This window comes from Trachypithecus francoisi, unplaced genomic scaffold (genome assembly GCF_009764315.1).
Source record: "Trachypithecus francoisi isolate TF-2019V2 unplaced genomic scaffold, Tfra_2.0 Lachesis_group10, whole genome shotgun sequence".
Classification (NCBI taxonomy): Eukaryota; Metazoa; Chordata; class Mammalia; order Primates; family Cercopithecidae; genus Trachypithecus; species Trachypithecus francoisi.
Window position 1 is genome coordinate 68750587 of NW_022681455.1, and position 22418 is coordinate 68773004.

The window sequence follows — 22418 nt, forward strand, 5'->3', positions numbered from 1 at the left end:
ATACTCCCATAGTAGTCAAAACCAGCCTCAAAATGGTTGCCATGCTCACAGTTCCCTTCTGAGGAAACTTGCACATTTCCTAATGAGGGAAGTATCCCTAGGTAGTCCCTTAATAAGCTACCTGACTGGTGCTGCATGACCTCAGCCTTGATCACAAGTGATGGAATTGGATGTGGAAATTGATGTAAAAAAGTACAGTAATAGGCTAGGAAAATGGCTTTGAGGTCAAGTAACCCGGGGATATCTCAGAAACTTTAAATGAGAGATACTGAGAAAGTTGAGGGTGTTCGCAGTAGAAGCAGATGCTGAAAAGACACAGAGAGACACAACAGTAGGCAGAAGTCATGAGGCAATGGGCTTAGCAAGAATTTATTTTTTAAATTTGTGTGTCTGTACAAAAAGTAAAAAAGTCAAGGCATATACATCTAATTAGTCTAATGTCCTGAGAAGTAATATTCTCTGTTAATGTGCTAAGACGTGTTTCACATAAACCGGGACTTTTTTTTTTTTTTTTTTACAGTATCTTTAACCACAAATTACTTTCAATAGTGTTCCTCCAGCAATTTCCAAAATATAAAATTAAAATTTATATTTTTTTACAATTTCCAGATTTGACTGTCTTTACCTTTCTGACAGTTAGTTCCTATTTGATTTGTATTCCTGAGAAAACACTTCATCTCTTTATAAATTCTCAGAACTTTATGTGTGCAGTTCCCAGGGTGTTCTGCAGGTTATAATGCCAAATGTTTAAATTGGTCAATAATGACAAAGGATGTTGAGTACTTTAGGAAATGGAATTCTAACTTAAGAGACACAGTACCTCACAGAGGAAGAGAGAAGGAGATGGTCATTGATTAGGTGTTGGATGAATGTATGGTAATGATTTGGGTAAATGGGATTTGCTAATTTTCTGTCTGAGTAAATACACACTAATAAGAAGACTCACTTAGGTGGCTGTTAATCAGCATTTCTGTTAGCAATACGACTGAGAAATATTGATTTGGCTGTGATTGTAGGCGTCCAATAAATGTTGTGTGGTCCCAGGACTGATTGGTTGCCACAGGGTATATTTGGCATAAATCAGGGTAATCAGGAAGCAACAGAGATACATTAGACAATTCAACATGATCTGATGTCTTTTGCAATCAGCAATATCATCATTACTTATATTTTCTTTACTAATTAATGTGTCAAGATATTTTGAATTTAATATTTTTATTTGAGGCTAATAATGACAATTTTATAGTATTTATCAATTAATTTAATTAATTTAATTTAATTCTCTTTTTCTAATATATATCTCAATTTTATTTGATTTTCTTGCTCATTTTTGTTTTGTTCTATATGCGGTAGTAGTTATGACTTTTGTTAATATTTTATAGATAATTTTCATTATCTTTGGTTAAATATTTTTTCTTGATTAGAATGCAATAGATTTTTATTGAAGAAAAGTTAGAACATGCAGAGAAGTAGGAAATTAAAATAAAAATTCTTGAAATTATAAAGATGGCCAGTCTTTGTCCTGGAACATAATAAATTATTACAATAGTTGGAAGAAAATAAGATGAATTTGGGTGTTAGAGAGCTAATATTTATTCCACTTTCATATTTAATAGAGATAAGTTACAAGGGTAATCATATGTTTTTAAACTATAAGATGCAAAAAAAAATTGTACCAACATCTTCTATTCTGAATATTAATTCGCTATTTTTACTGGTAAAAATATGAGCAACAAGATTAACTTCAAGTTTTGAAAAAGGAAAGTTAATAAAAATAAGAGCAGAATTAGAAAATTTATATGTAATAGTAAAGATCAATTACAAGGAGTAATTTTAAGGAGTAATAATTTTTCCTTAATATCTATTCTATTTTTATTCTTATTAATACAGCATCCAATATTTAGATAGGCATAGGGTGTCCTAGAATAATAAATGCAATTGCAGCTAGGTGTAGTTATGGGAATACACTTTGGTAATAAATGCAATTGCAACTAGGTATTTTATGGGAAGAGATTCCAGCCAATGATGAGTAAGTGGACATGTTCTGTAGAAGCTTTGGAGAATCTTCCTTCAAAGAGAGCTACTGAATGTTCTCTGCTCTGTTCTTACTTCACTTTTCCTGTTGTTTGGACCATGAGAACAAAGGTAAAATGATGTACTGGAATAAACCCAATACTTAAGGTCTCCATGAATAAAGGCACTAGTCTGACTTAAAGATCCCTCTCTGAACTTTTTGGGAGACAGAGATAAAATTCTACATTTATTAAGCAACTGTTAATTGAAATTTCCTTGTTACTGTCATCTAAGCTAATTCTGTCTCATAAAATCAACAAAGCTAAAGAATGGCTCTTTGAAAAGTAATATATTTGCAAGTCTCTAGGTACATTTACCCCTCTCTTCCAAAAAAAGGAAAACAAAACATGAGAGAAAGAAAGAAGGCTCAAATCTGCAACATGAGGGAATACACACTGGTACCTAAGTTCTACTGGCATTAGGAAGATAAAAAGAAGATATAGAAAAAGTTGTATCAGTAACCTTGAAAATATCAATGAAATTCTAAGAATTTTATTACTTATCAAATTGACTTAAGAAAAGATAGAAAACTTGAATAGTCTTATAACCATTCAGGAAATTTAATCGTATTTTAGAGCTTTCCCATAAATAAAACACTGAAACTATTTTATACGTAAGTTCTACAAAATATTTAAGGCATAGAATATTAGTAAATTTTTGCCAGGTTATACTACATACAAGAAATCTTAAAGGAGCAGTGTCTTATGCAGCATGTCATATTTCTTGCTCACATTATAATATTATTTTGCTGCAGCTTTGCTGTAGCTCTTCTCTAGCTGTGCTTTAGAATTGTGTCTTCTACATGTGTCTTCTAATTCTGGGACTCAAACTGAGGAAACTTTCTCTATCCTGGATATGCCTTTCTCACTACAGGGGACACAGGAGGAAGAAAGACTACATATGCATCCAGGTGTATTATGGGTCCTGCTTGGATGTGGCACATATTACATCCACTCACATTTCATTAGACTGAGCAAGTCATGTGACCAAGTCCACAGCAGTGAGATCAGAAACCATACTGTTTTCAGAAAGTATAGAGCTAGGGAAGAGAGATATTTCTGAAAATAGAACAATGGACTATAATATAGTAAAACCTAATATTTAGATGAACTCAGTGTACAAACAAAAGTAAAAAGCCTCCAACTTGCTTTGAGAAGATATTACAAAATTGAACCTGAAAACAAGCAGGAGCAGTACAAGAGAGAAATATGACAGCCAATCTTACTCATTAATACAGATACAAAAATTCCAAACAAGACCACAAACCTATATAGCGATATTTGAAAAGATAATATTTGATGACAAAGTTGTTTTATGCCGAGTGCAAGTTTTGATTGAAGCTAAAAAGTAAAATAATGAAGCTTACCATACTAACTGATGAAAGAAAAGAATACTACCATCATGACAGATGCAGGGAAATTATTCAATACAATTCTCTTTTTAAAAAACATTTATTTTTTAACTTTTACATTTAAGGGTACATGTGCAAGTTTGTTACATAGGTAAACTTGTGTCATGAGGGTTTGTTGCACAGATTATTTCATCACCCAAGTGTTAAGTGTAGTACCCATTAGTTATTTTTCCTGATTCTCTCCCTCTTCCCATCCTCCACCCTCCTATACATAGGTCCTAGCATGTGTTGTTCCACTCTATGTGTCCATGTGTTCTCATCATTTAGCTCCCACTTATAAGTGAGAATATGTGGTACTTGGTTTTCTGTTCCTGCGTTAGTTTGATAATGGCCTCCAGCCCCATCCATGTTCCTACAAAGGACATGATCTTGTTCTTGTGAATAAAATTCAAAACTGAATATTTCTATTAAAAATATTAGCAAATGGAGGATAAATGAGAACTTCTAAATTTTTAATTAAGAAATGTTTCCTTATGAAACAAGTTTAAACTTACCAAAAACTTGCAAAAGGATTTCTGTATATACTTTCTCAGCTTATCCAAATGTTAAGATCTTCCATAACCAAAGTGCAATTATCAAAACCCGGAAATTAACATCAATACAATACTTATTGAGTAATCTACAGTCCTTATTCAAATGTCATCAATTATCCCACTAATTTACTTTCTCTGAACCAGAATCTAATCCAGAACCAGACACTGATTTATTTTTCACATCTCCTTTGTCATTTTTAGTTTCTCACTTTTTTCTTTGTTTTTATAATCTTGATACTTTTGAAGAGTAATGGTCAGTTACAGGCACACCTTGTTTTATTGTATATTGCTTTACTGTGCTTCACAGATAACTGTGTGTTTTACAAATTGAAGTTTTGTGGCAACCCTACATTGAGAAAGTCTGTTGGTACAATGTTTGTAATAGCATATGCTCACTTCATGTTTCTGAGTCACATTTTGGTAATTTTTGCAAGATTTCATATTTTTTCATTTCATATGCTGCAGTGATCTGTGATCAATGATCTTTGATGTCATTGTTAATTATTTAGAGGTTCTGTGAACAATGCCCATATAAAACTGCAAACTTACTAAATATTGTATGTGTTCTGGCTACTCTACTGACTAGTTTTCTCTGTCTCTCTCCCTTTTCTTGGACTTTCTATTCCCTGAGACACAATAGTATGGAAATTAGGCCAGTTATCAACCCTACAATGTTCTCTAAGTGTTCAAGTGAAAGGAAGAGGTTCAGGTTCTCTCACTTTAAATCACAAGCTAAAAATAATTAAACTTAGTGAGGAGGGCATGTAGAAAGTTGAAATGGGCTGAAAGCTAGACCTCTTGCACCAGGTAGCCAAGTTGTGGATGCAGAGGAAAAGTCCATGAAAAATCTTCAAAGTGCTACTTCAGTTAACATGAATGATAAAAAAGCAAGTAGCCTTATTGCTGATGCGGAGAAAGTTTAAATGGTTTGGATAGAAGACCAAACCAGCCATAACATTCCCTTAAGCCAAAGCCTAACCCAGAGAAAGACCTTAAATCTCTTCAATTCTGTGAAGGCTGAGAAAGATGAGGAAGCTGCAAAAGAAAATTTTGAAGCTAGCAGCCGTTGGTGCAGGAGGTTTAAAGAAAGAAGCTCTCTACAGAACATAAAAGTGCAAGGTGAAACAGCAAGTGGTGGTAGAGAAGCTGCAGCAAGTTACCTGAAGATCTAGCTAAGACAATTGATAAAGGTGGCTACACTAAAGAACAGATTTTTAATTTAGATAAAATTGCCTTTTATTGGAAGGAACAGCCATCTAGGACTTTCATAGCTAGAAAGGAGAAGTCAATGCCTAGCTTCAAATGACAGGTTAACTTTCTTGGTAAGGGCTAACACAGCTGGCGACTTTAAGTTGAAACCAATTCTCATTTAGCATTCTGAGAATCCTAGGGCTTCTTTAAGAATTACTCTAAATCTACTCTGCCTGTATTCTATAAATGAAACAACTTGACCCAGCATATGTTTATAGCATAGTTACCGAATATTTCAAGCCCACGGTTGAGACCTGCTACTAGGGAAAAAGGATTCCTTTCAAAATATTAATGTTCATTGACAATGCACCTCATCATCCAAAAGCTGTGATGGAGATGTAGAAGGAATGCACCTGGTCTTCCAAAAGCTGTGATGAGGATGTAGAAGGAAATTAATGTTGCTTTAATGCAACATCCATTCTGTAGCCCATGGACCAAAGAGTAATTTTGACTGTCAAGTCTTATTATTTAAGAAATATTTTTATAAGGCTATAGCTGCCATAGATAATGATTCCTCTGATGGATCTGGGCAAAGTAAATTGAAAATCTCTAAAAACGTCTCACCTTTCTAGACACCAGTAAGAACATTCATGGTTCATGGGAGGAGGTCAAGTATCAACCTTAACAGGAACTTGGAAGAAGTTGCTTCCAACTTTCATGGATGACTTTGAGGACTTCATGACTTTGGTGGAGGAAGTCACTGCAGATGTAAATGATTGTTACCAGAGACTTAGAAAGGTAACAGGGAGGTGGTGATAAATTGGAGATAGTTAATGGGTAGAAAAATGCAGTTAGATAGAATAAATAAGATCTAGTATTTGGTAGCACAATAGGGTGACTATAGTTAATAATAATGTCATATATTTTAAAATAATTAAGTATAGAATCAAAATATTTCTAACACAAAGAAATGATAAATGCTTGAAGTGATGAATACTTCAATTATCTTGATTTCTTCATAACACATTGTATACTTGTATCAAAACATCACATATAGTGCATAAATGTATACAACTATTATGTACTGATAATAATTAGACATAATAAAAAATAAATAATAGATTTAAAACTGCAGCCTGCAGATGTGACTGAACTGCTGCAATCTCAACGACTCAATGTAACAGATGAGGAGTTGCTTCTTATGAATGAGCAAAGAAAGTGGTTTCTTGAGATAAAATCAATTCCCAGTGAAGATTCTGTGAGCATTACAACAAAGGTTTAAAATATTACATAAATGTAGTTGATAAAGCAGTGGCAGGGTTTGAGAGGATTAACTCTAATTTTGAAAGAAGTTCTACTTTAAGTAAAATTGTATTAAACAGTATGGGATGCTGCACAGAAATCTTTTGTAAAAGGAGAATCAGTCTATGCAACAAACTTCATTGTTGTTTTATTTTAAGAAATTGCCACAATCACTCAGTCTTCAACAGCTATCACCCTGATAAGTCAGCAGCCAGCAACATGGAAGCAGGACCTCTGTCAGCAAAAAGATTATGACTCACTGCAGGCTCAGATGATTGTTATTGTTTTTTATTTTTCTTAGCAATGAAGAAAGTTTTAATTAAAACATGCATGTTGTTCTTGTAGACATAATGCTATTGTATACTTAATAGACTACAGTATAGTGTAAACATAATTTTTGTATGCACTAGGAAGCCAAAATATTCTTGTGACTCCCTTTATCATTATATTTACTTTATTGCAATGATCTGGAACCCAACCCACAATATCCTGAGGTGTGTCTATATTTTGTAGCATGTTCCTTAATTTAGGTTTGTGTTATAACTCCCAGTTGTTAAACTCAGGTTTCACATTTTTAGCAAGAACATCACAGAGGCAAGGTACCATCTCTGTACATCCTACTAGGAAACTTACAACATTGATATGTCTCATTAATGGGAATGCTATCTTTATTCAACTTGTTAAGGTAGGGTTTACTGGGGTTTTTTTTTCGTTGTCAAGATACTATTTTCCTCTTTCTAAATTGATAGGTATCTTGTGGAAATACTATTTGATTGTGTAAATATTCTGTTTCCCACCACACTTTTGCCCACAAATTTCAATATCCATTGATGATGCTGGACTGCAAAAATATATTACCCTGGGATTTGCTAAAATGGTCATCTTTGATTTTCAAGATTATATCTTCATCTAATAATTGAAATTCAACTGTGAGGAAGAGCTTCTATTCTTCCCCTTTTATTTATTCATTCATGTGTTTATATTCAATACAAACTTGTGGATATTTGTATACTCTCTGGGTTATAATTCGTTACTCCCATTATATCTTTTATTCTTCAAATTATCCTAGTTTTGATAATTGGGTGCCACTTTAAGTTCACTCCTATGACCTTTTAAAATGTCCCCATCATTTTTTGGAGCACTTTCTTCTTTTAAAGGCTGAAAAGATGTTCCAGGCTCATTTTGTACTTTATGCGTCCAGCCCGAGAATTAGCCATTTCTTCAAGGAACTCTAGCTCTTTGTATTGGAGAATGATAATTAGAAATGAAGATCTGGATGCAAGATGTACTCAGTGTTACTGATATTACTGTTTTTAGGCCTCCATCAGTAAAACTGAGCTAGAAAGTGTAACTATATATATATATATTTACACACACATCTGCTTATAAATGTATATTTAAATGTATGTCAAAATCATGAGTTCATGCTGATTATACCAATCCCATCTCTGAATGTATTCTAGCCTCTGGCCTGTCTCCTGAGGATCTGGGTGAGAATCAAATCCTAGTTTCCTGTCATTTCAGGTGGCTGCCCAGCATTGCTAGAGCTCCTTGGCTGTAACCACATCACTCCAGTCTCTTTTTCTGCCTTCCCATCACCTTGTTCTCTGTGTGTCTGAGTGAAACTCCGGACTGCCTCTTTCTTAGAAGGACCCTTGTGATTACGTTTAAGGCCTAATTAGATAATCCAAAATAATCTTCCCACCTTAACATTCTAAATCATATTTATAAACCCTTTTCCCAACTAAGGTAATAATCACAAATTCTGGGGATTAGGGCATGAACAAATCTGTGGGAGCCATTATTAGCCTGCCACAATAACCAGTCTCACTAATTTCTGGTTTATCTTTTCTGTTTTGTTTTTAGTTTTTCCACACATGAAAATATACATAAATTTTCTTATTCCTCTTCTAATAGGTAGCATACGATAGATATGCTATTGTAGTATATAAGGTAGTATACAACAGATAATCTTTTGCATTTTACTTTTTTCATTCAACAATATATCTGAGAAATAAGTCTATATCTAGTCACAGAGATATTTCATTTTTCACAACTTCATAGAACTCCACTTTGTGGATCTACTATGGTTTTTTAATCCATTCTCCTATATAAGGATATTTAGGTTGTTACTAATAATTTACAATTTCAAATAGTGCTGCATATGTTTTTTGGTATTGCTGGAGATGTATCTTCAGGGTGAATTCCTACAAGTAGAATAGCTGGGTCAAAAAATAAGGGTATATGTAATATTGCTGGTATTTCCAAATTCCCCTTGAGAAGCATCACACAGGTTTGCATTCTTACCACCAATATATCAGTTCCTGTTTCCCTCGTAGCTTCCCCACGGTTTATGTTGTCATACTTTTTAATAGTCACAAGCCTGATAAGAAATGTTTTAATTTTCATCTCTTTAGTCATGAGTGATGTTGAACGTCTTTCCATGCATTTAAGGACCCTTTAATATCTTTTTATTTTTAATTGTCTTTTCATGCATAAGGGAACTTCTGTGGCCAGGTGAATTGTGCCTCTAAGTAAATTTGGAGGCACATCAAATTAATAAATAATTGCTTAAAGTATTTCATTTTAGATTAGAAACAATAAAAGAATGATATTATCACTTTTATTCAACATTGAGTTAATTGTCCTGGCTAGCAAAGTAAAGCACGAAAAAAATAAAAGTAAAAGGATTAGGAAGGAAGAAAACAAAACCATCATTATTCATAGGTAACACAGTTGTCTGTATAGACAAACAGAAAACATGCTTGGGTAATATATTAGAACTATTGAGATGACTTAACAATGTTTCTAGTTATAGAATCTAAGACAATTGCATTTATAAATATAAAAACATGTAATTTATAAAAACACAATGAAAACTGAATGTTAAATACCTTGAAATAATTCAACTTAAACTTTCAAGGCATTTATTGAGAAAATTATAAATTTCGTATTTTATTGAAAGTTATTAAGGAAGATCTGAGGAATGGAGACATGTTTATGGATAAAAGACTCATTGTATAAAATACAACTATTCTTCTTAGGTTGAGAAGTACTAGATTCTGTTCAAAATCCCAAGCCATTACAGTGCAACTTGTCTAGCTGAGCCTCACATTTACATGGAAGAGCAAAGACATTCCTGAAGAAGTAAGAACCAGATGGAGCACTGGTCCTATGAGAAACCGCGACTTCACAGAAGAGGAAACCCAGCTGGCTGATAAGCATAGGAAAAGACGCCCAATTGCACCCATATTCAGGAAAGTGTATATCAAAAATTTCAAGATATCATACCACATTTATCGAGTTAGCACAAATGATTAAGATGAACAAGCATAAATAGAAAGCAAGTGGATACTTTATACCTTGCTGGTGACAATGTAAAATTTAAAAACATAGTCTAAAGCAATCAATTGTATCAAAAGAAGGTAAAAATGGGCATGTATTTTCATTGGAGAAATGCTATTTTGAGACACATACCTAAAATAAATTATTTGATATATATACTCAGAGATAAGCACAGTAATGCTCCTAATAGCTCCTAATCTAAAAAATAGCAACATTTTTAAGAATAAAACACTGGTTAGCAACCCAAATTTTCTTCTGCCAAGGAATAAATAAACTATTGTATCATCAAACAATAACAAATTTATATAGTGGTGAAGATAAATGACCTTCAGCTGCAAGTGTCAGTGTGGATAAATCTCATGAACAATATTGAGCAAAAATCAAGCTGCAGAAGAATATATATTCTATAGAGTTCATAAATAGATAAAGCTAAACAATGTATTGTTTAGGGATGCATTGCTAGGGATATGTGGTAAAACCATTTTTAAAAAGTAAGGATATGATAAACACAAACTTCTTGATAGTGATGACATTCAGATGCTATGGGAGAGAGTAGGCTGATATCAGGAAAGGTCACACTCGATTTTAAGGTTCTAGAGTGTTTTATTGCTTAAAATGGACATACTCATTATGCCTTACATATGTGTCACACATACTTTTGTGAATATATAAAACCTGGAAAAAATAAGGATTGACTATATAAAACCTGGAAAAATACAGATATTAATTGGAAGCATCAACATGACTCATTATCCTTTGAGAAAATGGTTATTTATATGTTTTGTTATGAGCGAGCTGATAGCTCCTCTGTTCCTGCTCCACTTACCATTGGCACATACACTTATTCACCGCTGGCTGATTACGTTGGCCTAGAATATCATTCTCCACTAGAAAAAAAAAAAAAACCAGACTCAGAATCCAATTATGTCTTGGGACAAGCAAAGCCCAGATGAGCTGTGACATCTTAACAGAAAGCAAGAAGCTTTCAGAGAGACAGAGGAAGAGCCTTCAGCAGTGTCAGAAAAGGCAAAACAGGAAGTGAATATTGCTGGTTTCCTAATACTGATAATTTGAATGTCTAAAGGAAAACAATACCATTATTTTGAACCAATCGAGTTTGGAAAAGGTCATGAGTCCATAATAATGCTTGAAAAGAGTAAAATGCTATAAGTTGCTGGAGAAGATCATGTATGTCAATAGGAGTCAATTTAGTAGAAGCCCAGTTTCTCACAGATGAAAAAATGGATTAAGTCAAACGATTTAAGGGAAAGTGGACTACTTTTATTTGTTTAATTAGAACAATGCTACCTTCTCATTGACTAGTTCAAGTCGTTATTGAAGTATTAGTAAGGAGCATTTGCTCTTCTCTGGCTGAGGTATAAGATGTGTCTTACAATGACAAAGAAAGATGAGCCTGCTGAGTTAATACTGTGAGATATTGATCTGAGACCAGAGGCTGGATTGCAAGTGCAGGCTTCAGGCATGGCAGAAGAGAAATACACCTGAGTGCTGAACTTTCAGGAATAAGCTGCAATGTACTTCACCTGGTGAGCAGGCAGGTATGGAGCCAGTATGCAGAACAGTTGAGGGGCTCTCAGGAGTTTCATGGAATGCTCAGTCCCATCAGGTGGAGTTCTTGCCCCTTTGTATAGCTGTGAAGGTAGCCTTGTTGTGTCCCTGTTCTGCAGATATATCTATTATACACTTTACTTGTATTAAAGTGTATGCATTCTTGGCTTGGGTCTGCCTTTTCATCAATCATTGACATGATTGTGTCAGCTCTGCATGTTCCAAAAGCACTAGTTCTAAGGCACTTTGAAAAGTGTTATTAAAAATAAAAAGTATTTTGAGATCAAATAAAACTGGAAAATTCTATGCCAGTCAGCATTAAACAGGAGTCATTGAGGCTTCCTAGAGCCTTTAATAGTTATTGTGAATCTCCATAAAAGGAGTTGCATGTAGTCAAAATTTTCTACCCTGATTTTACCATTAATTCCATATATCAAGCACTTTCTTCTGATTCATGTTCAGAGAAAAGTATTATGAAAACTGTAAGACTGTTCACTAGATGGATCATTCCTGCCCCTTCTCTGTAAATACCATATTTCCCTGCCTGAAGACACACAATATCCTGTGCAGTTGTGTAAACCAAGTGGAAAATTTGTATTTCTGGGAACTTCTCCCTGCATTACACTGGATTCCTAATCATCTCCTTCCTGGGCCACAAGAAAACAATTTTCCATTCCATTAAAGATTAGAATGTTTGATTTGTTTATAAAATTACTGGTAACATTGATTGGGCATATATGAATGGATAGAAACCATTAATAATAAATAACTTATTAGAGACATTGGAGCAGACCCTCATTATCTTTAGGGAAGACACTTTCCTAATAAAGAATGGAATCCTTAGACTTAGAAATGATAAGCTAAAGTACAAAGCACCAATACATTCATTTATTTTGGAGGGCATGATTTTGGGCTGTTAGGCTAGGCATTGAGTCTCACCTAGAGATGCAAAGATATCCCCAGGGAGCTCACTCACAGACCAGTAGGGCCTGAGGAACCAGCACAATCATCAGGACAGGGAGATGCATCCATGACAGGTATGTCAAGGAAGCTACTAGCACACAAGAAGGAAGGCACACAGACTGGGGGAGGGGAACTGATTGGCATTCTGACCGACTTAGAGATCTTCTATGACTGACCCCCTGTCATGTTGTCATTAGGTCTAATAGCTCATAAATATGTCCAAAAGGGAACTCTGGGTCCCTATTTTCCAACCACATTCTAACCCTATTCCTTTTCTATTCTTTCTTTTCTAATGAAGTAAATGTCACTGCCCTCCACCCATAAATTTGAGCCAAAACCCAATGAAACATCTTTGAAGGTTCTCTTTCTAGGATAAATTTTACTTCACCTTACCAATATAATGCAAATCTTACTGTTCTGTGATGAATACGTATCTTTAATATGTCAGCCACTCCTGACAGATTAAACACAGGTCATCCTATGTTTAACCTCTGTAATCTTTCCTCAGGAATGCGGAAATAACCTCCTAGTCTCTCTGACTCCACTCTTGTCAACCCATCTCTTCCTTCTACATTCAAATCTATTCCCTCTATCATTTGGTAAAATTGCATATGAAGGCATGTTATCCTTAAATATTACAGTTTGATGTTTTGTCATTACTTTTAGAGTAAAATCCTCAGTGTTTACTCAAGGCCCTAACACCTTGAATAATCTGGCCCCTGCCCCATTCTTCAGCATCATTTCCTACCACTTTCACCATTACCTACAAGACTCCTGTTTCTCCAACACATGATCCTCTGTCCTGTCTTGGTTTGTTTACATTTACTGTTCACTTTCCTGGCTCAGATCTATCTTTTGGGTGGCAGCTGAAATGTCACATCCTAAGATGCATTCTCCCTGACCATCCCATATCTCCTTTCCACCTTACCCAACTACTCATGGTCACATTACCCTCTTTCTCTCCTTCACTACACTTGTCACAAACTGAAATAATATTATGTGTGTGTTCCTGATTTTTCATTTGTATTGTTTTGTTTTTGTCTATTTGCCCTTGATTAGAATGCAAGCTCCACTAAGTAAGGCAATTTATCAATGTAGCTGTCTTCTGCATCCCCAGCACCTTGCACAAATAGATGCTCAATGAATTCTTGGTGATTGAATTTGGAAGAATTGAGAGACCTGAGTGCATCAGCTCATTGGAAGGCTGGTCAATATAGTAAAGTAGGAGCAACAAAAATATCTACAATGGTTGTTATTTATTGAATGTACTTTTATGCCAGGCATAATTCAAGCGCTTTATATACATTATCTCACTTAACCTTTATAACAACCATAACAACCTGTGAATTAGATATTATTATAGATAATACAGTTGAGGCTCAGAGAGGTTAAGAAATTTGTCTGAAATATAACTGGTAAGCAGAAGAGAAGGGATTTAAACGTCAGTCTGACTTTAACATTTGTACTCCCGATCGCTCTTGCAGCCAAGTTCCACACAACAACTTGTGGGAGAGATTTGAGGAATCCATCAGTGATGTGATGGCCATTCTATTGGAATTCCTGCCATCCAGGTTCCTCCTGGAGAGGCTCTATTTGTATAATTAAGGCACAATAAAAAGCTTGTTAAACTATTAGCTAAATTAGTTCGGTTGTCTGATTTATCACTTTCTCCTTTCATCTGATGTAGAATATTGCCCCAAGTTAAATGAACATGGTAAGATTGAATTTGATAAGTAAGATTGCTGGTAGAGGGAAATTTAGAAGCTTAATCAAGTAGAAGAAGGAGACACTGGGAAACTTAACAGGGAAATAGACAAATGAATAAATGTTACCTTTTATTCATTTTTGTTAAATTATTCTTCTACTTGAATAAGCTTCTGTATTCTCCCAAATATAGACTTGAGTTTTCATATCAAAATAATATCATTACAGATTTTGTAGCAAGAAGGAACCCACATGAACTCATGGTGTCCACTTTTCTACCTTCAGCCAGCTAAGGTATTATTACCTATAGTTTGTCTGGCAAAGCCCAGAAAAGTTAAATATTTGCCCACATTTGGCCTGAAGTAAGAGGCATGTCTATAGAGAGGTCTCGGAGTTCTAGGCTTCTTCTAGAGATCAAGTTCTTTATAAAATATAGATGACAGAATGTCCTTCTCTTACCCCTTGGATGTCCGGGTCCTAATCCCTAGAACATGTGAATATGTTACCCTACATGAAAAAAGAACTGTGCAGATGTGATTAAAGTTAAAGACTTTGAAATGGGAATGTTATTCTAAAGTATGCAGATGGACTCATTTTAACCCATGAATTCTTAAAAGCAGGGGACCTCTTCCCTCTATAGTCAGAGGGAGCCATGACCACATAAGAAGAGTTTGAGAGATACAAACTTGTTGGCTCTGAAGATGGAGAGAGGGGACCATGGTCTGAGGAATATAAGTAACTTCAAGAAGCTAGAAAAGGCAAAGACTTATCCACTAGAGCCTCCAAAAAGGAATGGGGCCTACTAATACCTAGAATTTAGCCCTAGAATTTAGACTTTTAACCTATAGAACCACATTTTTTTTTTTTTTTTTTGAGACAGAGTCTCGCTCGGTAGCCAGGCTGGAGTGCAGTGGCATGATCTCAGCTCACTGCAACCTCTGCCTCCTAGGTTCAAGGGATTCTCACCTCACCCTCCCGAGTTGCTGGGATTACAGGCATGCACCACCACACCCAGCTATTTTTAATTTTTTACTTTTGGTAGGGACAGGCTTTCACCACGTTGGCCAGGATGGCCTCTATCTCCTGACCTCATGATCCACCTGCCTCGGCCTCCCAAAGTGCTGGGATTACAGGTGTGAACCACCATGCCCGGCCATAAATGTGTGTTTTTAAGCTACGAAGATTGTGGTAATTGTTATGGGAGCAATAGAAAACTAATATAAACAAAATTAGAATTACAAACAATTATTGACATTTTACATAGAAGAACTCAAAACACAGCACATTTTAGTAACTCAGGTTGAAGGCCTGCATGACTTTATTACCCTCAGGATGCTCTTGATTAAAAACATTCATTCAGTGAACATGGGTTACCTTCCTGCTTGTTCAAGGGACATATTCAGCTAGAGTTCAAAGCCTAAATAACACAAATTCCTCTTTCACAAAAGAACACATATTTCTTCCTTTGTCAGATGATGGGAGACAAAATTTCATAGGGAAGCTATGGCTCTGATTCTAGCCAGCAGGCTTTGCTTATTGTTTGTTTTGTTTTGCTTGTAATATGGTTAGTTAATATCTCATCCTTATCATGAATTTGAGTCAGTTAATGAGAATTTAGAATTCTTATACTATTAAAAGATCAAGTCAGAGTTTATATTCAATCTGTGTTTTTATGAACCTACCTGCTTTTGGTTAATTTCCTGTTTATTTTTAAGACTATGTAGGGGTTATTATTGCTTCACCTCATTCATTGTAGAAAGTACAATCTCCTGATTTTTAATTCATCTTCTTTACCTTCTTCCCCCAGAAGAAAACAGAAAACAGCTATATTGAGAATTAGAACTGTTATCAGGCTCAAAACATTTAATTAAACAATACATTTTATTATTTCTAATCACGTTGAATTAATCTTCTTAGTTCTGCCTTTGTCAGAAAAGGCTGGGCTATGTCATAGTAATAAATAAATTATCAGTGGCTAAATACAACAAAAGTTATTTATCATTCAAAATCTATAGTATTCCTAAATCAGGTTCCTGTATGTAGTAAGTTAAAAAATCCAGATTTTGTTTTCCAAACTGTGGCTTAACATCTCATTTCAAGACCTCCATGTCTGTCTAGGCAAGAGAAAAGAGAGTGAGATTATTCTAGTGCACCAGCTTTTAAATGCATTGGTCTTGAAGTGGCATGGGTCATGTCTGCCTCGTATATTAAGAGCAACCCTAACTTCATGGTAGCTGGGAAATTAAGAGGAGTATATGGGATTCGATGAGAAATATACACCTGCCACAGTCTTTCAAGTCCTAACATTCAATTTCACAAAAATGTCCCTATTACATGCAAAATTACTACTGGGGATTTAAGAACAAGAAATGTAAGTTGCATTTTGTCATAAGGCACCAATTCGTCTGTCTTTGTCATAAAAACTCAAGCACAAGGAAGGAAAGTGGAAAAAGACTAATAAATACAAACATTAGATCTGAGGCCCCTCAGTTATAAATGAAAGCAGAGCATATGCAATATGTATTAATAGAAAGAGCATTGGTGAGGAGTTGGTTTCTGTTTCTAGCTCTGCACATAATAGTGCTTGGTAAATACTTGAATGAATTAATAAACTGCCATTGTAATCAGGATAAAGCCTCTTGATTCCTGTATTTTTATCTATAAAATGAGAATTCTGGTTGGCCAATTTAAACTTTTCCCATGTCTAAAACTCTATTAATTGCAGAATTAGAAAAACCCAAACTTCAAAGTGAATAATCCTCATGGTTTATTTAAAGCAATCGTTTTCAAAGTCTGTGGACCCCTGCGGATTTCTGAGACCTTTTCAGGATTCAATGAAATTAAAATCACACATGAGTAAAAGATCCATTCCAAGTGAAAGGTAGACTGCTCAATTTTAATGTAATAGAGTGTGAAAGGTGATCGTGATGATTTTAGAGTCCACATTGCAAGTAATCTTTAAGAAATTACTACCTATTAAGTTTTGATGTCGTATTAATGAAGGATATCCATGATTATTTGAAAAGGCTCTTAATATTCTTTTCCTTTTTTTGACTACATATCTCTGTGAAGTCAGATTTTCTTCATGTACTTTAACCAAAAAGCATACCACATTAGATTTAATTTAGGATCAGTTATGAGAATCCAGCTGTCTTCTATTAAGCCAGACATGAAAGAGATTAGCAAAAATGTAAAACAACACCACTCTTCTCACTTGCTTTTTTTGAAAATTTAGTTAATTTTCATAAAAATAAGAAATTTATGTTAATATGTAATGGGTTTATTGTTTTTAAATGAGTTAAGAAATCTGTATTCGAAACCACTCACTTTTAATGTCTACTATGGTACATATTCATATTTAATAATCTAATCTCTAAAATGGTATATATATCAAGAAATAGAATGTATTTAAACAAAAACTCTTTGGGTTCTTTAACAACGTTAAAAGTATGAGAGGGTCCTGAAGAGAAAAAATTTGAGAATGACTTGTTGAGAAGGTAAGTATAGCATTTGACATTGATAACAACATGTCCTCAAATGTGATTTTTTTTCCATTGTAATTAGAGGGTTTTCATGTGTTTGTTTTTGAGACAGAGCATTGCTCTGTCACCCAGGCTGAAGTACAGAGGTGCAATCATGGCTCATGGCAGCCTCAGGACCCACTGAGTGGACTCTCACTCAGCCACTTCTGGGCTCAAGCAATTTTCTCACCTCAGCCTCTTGCGACTATAGGCATGCACCACTATGCCTAGCCTACAGGTATGTTTTTTTTTTTTTTTTTTTTTATTATACTTTAAGTTCTAGGGTACATGTGCATGACGTTTATATCATGTATAACTCCCCAATGCAATCCCTCCCTCCTCCCCCCTACAGGTATGTTTTTAAAGGCACATATTGAAAGTAATAATAATACTGTATTCTAACTGAGGAATGTGAAATAATTTACAGAATGCTTTTATATACTTTTCTCCTCTGATATGCATTCTCTCTTTCTTTACTAAAAAAGCTAAAACCTGGGAATCAGGGAGGTTTCAGTTTTATCAGCTATAACGAACTACCCAGACTCCCTTGAAGATAAGTCAGCAAGTACCAGCCAATAAAACAGAATTGATGTAATTGGAAGTTACTGAGTAGGACTTCAGAAGTTTTTAAAGGACAGGGATTTTACTTGTTTTCTTTTTTTACTCTCGTTCCTTTTGCTATTTGCCCTTCTCCTTTTGCAAGGGACTATGGTGTATTTTCCGGAACTCAGCATCCATATTGCCAGTGTGAGAACAAGGTTCATAAGGTAAGGATGAAAGAATAAAAAACTAGGAGCAGCCTTAGCCCCTGATAATATCAAACCACCACACAAATCTGTACCTGCCTACTCAGTGTATTTTTTTCTCAAAGAAAGAAACAAGTTCTTGTATTGCTTAAATCATTGGTATTTGTGATTTCCCAACTGAGTTCTTAACTAATGCACAGGTATTATCTCACTCAGTTTCAGTAATTCCTGAGGAGATCAATAAGAAGGTTGTTATTTTCATTTTTATAAATGAGACTCAAGGTCAGAGAGTTTAAGTGAAGTGCCTTTAATTGTGTCTAGGGCTGCCATATTGAAGTCTTGCAAACTGGTTGGTTTAAACAACAGAATAACTTATCGTCTTACAGCTCTGGAGTCTGTAAGTCTGAAATTAAGGTCTGTGCAGGGCTGGTTCTTTCTGTGAGCTGTGAGACAGAATCTGTTCTATGCCTCTTCCCCAGCTTCTGGCAGTTTGCTAGCAATCTTTGGCATTCTTTGGCTTGTAGATGCTTCAACCCAATCTCAGCTGTAATATTCATGTATTCTTCCCGTGTGCATGTCTCTGTGTCCAAATTTTTCATTTTTTTTTTAAAAGAACACTGGTTATACTGGAGGAAGGCCCAAACTAATGATGTTATTTTAACTTGATTACCTCTGTAAAGACCCAGCCTCCAAATAAGATCATGTTCTGAGTTACTGGGGTTTAGGACATTTTTGGGAAGGGGGTCACAATTCAAGTTATAATAGTACCCAAAGTCACACAGCTATTAATTGGCAGGATACTATACTCTAATCTTCTAACTTTAAGTCCAGTGCATTTTCTCCTAAAATGATGTTTTTTAAGTCTGAATCACCTTTGCCAGAACTACTTGAACATGCACCTGTGATTACGGTGTTAAAATTCAGATTCCTAAGCTTTGCTTCAGGCCTACTGAGTCAAATACTTTGAGAGCGAGAACCTTGAATTTTATTTGTTAGTATGTAGTAACATTGATTTGGGGGGTATAAAGTTCTAAGAAACTTAATACATGCACAGATTCATGGAACCACCACCATAATCAGGATGCAAAACTGTTTCCTCATTCCCCAAAAGATTCCTATGTTATCCCTTTGTGATTACATCCCTATAACTAACCCCTACAACCACTGCTCTGTTATCCATTACTGTGGTTTTTGTCAAGAATACAGGTAGATAGAAACATACAACATCTTACATTTCGGAACTGGCTCCATCTCCTCATGATACCTTTGAGATTTATCCAAGCTGTTGCATGTATCCATGGTGCCTCCCCATTGGTTGCTGAGGAGCACTCCACTGTGGCGATGGAGCAGGGGTGGTTGATGCATTTATCCATTACAGCACAATTATGAATAAAGCTGCTGTATATATTTCTGTACAGTTTTTTTTGAGAATATAAATTTTCATTTCTCCAGGGTAAATACCCTTGAGTGGGTTTGCTGGGTCATACAAAAAGTTTATGTCTAACTTTATGAGAAGCTGCCAAATTGTTTTCCAAAGTGGCTATACCATTTTTCTCTTGAATCAGATTTTTTAAACTAGCATTTTAGGTGATTCCTAGGAATAGGGCAGTTTAAAAATTCCTCACAAATGCCTCTAGTGGCTTATCCAGAGAGGAAATCTATTAGTTAATAATGATTGTGGTAAAATAGGATTTGTTTTTTCCTAAAGGAGTATTAGCTTTCTGTATAAAGAAAATTATAATCTATGTACAGAATTCTGTACTTTTCACTAATTTTCACTAATCTCCATTTCACTAATTTTCACTAATCTCCAAAGACAATAATACAAATATTCACAGACAACATGCCTTCACATTTAATAATAACTTGTTCTTTATTACGAAAATGCTTATTAGAGCAGTTTCAAAATGAACTATCTTAAATACACAGAGAGTGGAGGTTATGTATAAATATTGTGCTGAATAACCCAGAATTTTCTCTAGAAGTATATATTATTTAGAAAAACTGTCTCAGGTATGTTTTTAATTTTTAGGATTTCCTTAATAAATGGGATAAAAACCGATTTGAGACCTACATCAATAAAGAGGTAAACTCTTACTAATTCTTGGCTTTTAAAATCTCCTACAGATTAAAATTTGTCTCTTTATTCTGTGGGATACTGTCAATCACTACTGCATGCACACAATAGAATTTACCAGATATAAACATAATCAACATCTTTGGACCTTACATATAGTAGTAAAGTAACATTGATCTAAATCAGTATCACATACAAAATGCAACTGGGACAACAAAAATCATCAAGGGCTAGCTAAGATTGTTAAAAGAAAACAACCTAGACTCCTGGGTACACTCTTTGGGTAACATTGATTTCTACCCCCATTATTGGAATCAATTTGGTATCATACATACTCTGTAGAATAATTAGTTAATTTTTTGAGGGCATGAAGTTGCTGACATTTTCATATATTTTATTGTAACTGAGAAACATAATATGCAAAAAGACTTCTGGTAGAAATATATTCTGCAGTGTTCCATATGGGAGACTCTAACATGGAAGAAAAATTGATAATAATAAGAGACTGTTCTCCTTTCAGGTGTGTATTTTGCAGCTCTCATTAGTCCTTGCATTAGCCAAATCACCTTGATCTATACTTCTTATCTGTATATTTGGAACCAACTAACGTTATTGAAAATTGCCCAAACCATCTCTCTTGTTGGGTTTTTGGAGGAATAATTAATAAATATAAAGTGCTTTGTAAATTTAATATACTATTTAAGTACTAAAAATGTCTTTTGTTGCTCAATGAAAAGATCTAATCATTACAGAAGATTAAATTTTGTTTTCATTTATCAGATTATATTTTTGCAAAAGCATCATATAATTAAATGTTGATGGTGTCTTTTTTCATAAAGATTTCAATTTTTGTACACTTTTGTCATGAATGCTTGAAGAACAACCCTTCAGTAGCTACTAGATTTCATCAGAAGAGTGTCTAAATGTGTTTGATGACAAGCATTAACACTATGGAAAAGAATATACCCTCTTTGACATTATAAAAGCATCAGAACTACTTTATAATTTATTTGCTTATATGCTAAGTTACCGCTACCTTAACATTTTTGGTGAATAAATAGTGTATCAACATATGGCCTATGGCCTAGTTTATGAGTGTTTTTTTTTTGTTTGTTTGTTTGTTTGTTTTTGAGACACAGTCTCGCTCTGTCCCCCAGGCTGGAGTGCAGTGGCACAGTCTTGGCTCACTGCAACATCCACCTCCTGGGTTCAAGGGATTTTCCTCCCTCGGCCTCCTGAGTATCTGGGACTACAGGCACATGACATCACACCTGGTTAATTTTTTTAGTTTAGTAGAGACGAGGTTTCACTGTGTTGGCCAGGCTAGTCTTGAACTCCTGACCTCAGGTGATCCGCCCAGCTCAGCCTCCCAAAATGAGGGTTTTCTTAGTGTATCAGTGCTGGACATATTGATTACTGGTTTGTCACTAAGTCATACTTACTATCTCTGAGCCTCAATTTCCTATATATGATGTGAAGATTGATATTTTACTTCATAGAGTTACTGACAAGGCTAACTGTTATTGCAAAATTCAGTTTACTTGATCTTGGAAAACTTTCTGCTTGGAAGCTATTTAAGAAAGACTAAAATTGACTATTCAAAAATTTACCCATTTGATATTTTCTACAATTTTCAGAGAGAACATATTTAAAATATGTTGTGCTTGTTATGAAGTGTCATTAAATGAATGTTCCTTAGACAATCTCTAAATACTAGTGAAGTTTATATTTGCTGCTTAAAGGGCAAACCCACAAACCTAGGAGCATAGAACTGGACATATAAATGGTGCTCAGTAACTGTATTAATAAATGAAAAAAGGGATTCAAAATAATTGAGTTCAGCTATCGAGTCAGGTATAATGATACATCTTCACATTTGTAAGTGATATGAAATAAAATCCTCTAATAAGCAAATTGAAACCCCTCTATCCACACTGAAATTATTACTAAAATGAAAGAGACTAGAATTATAAAATATGTCCT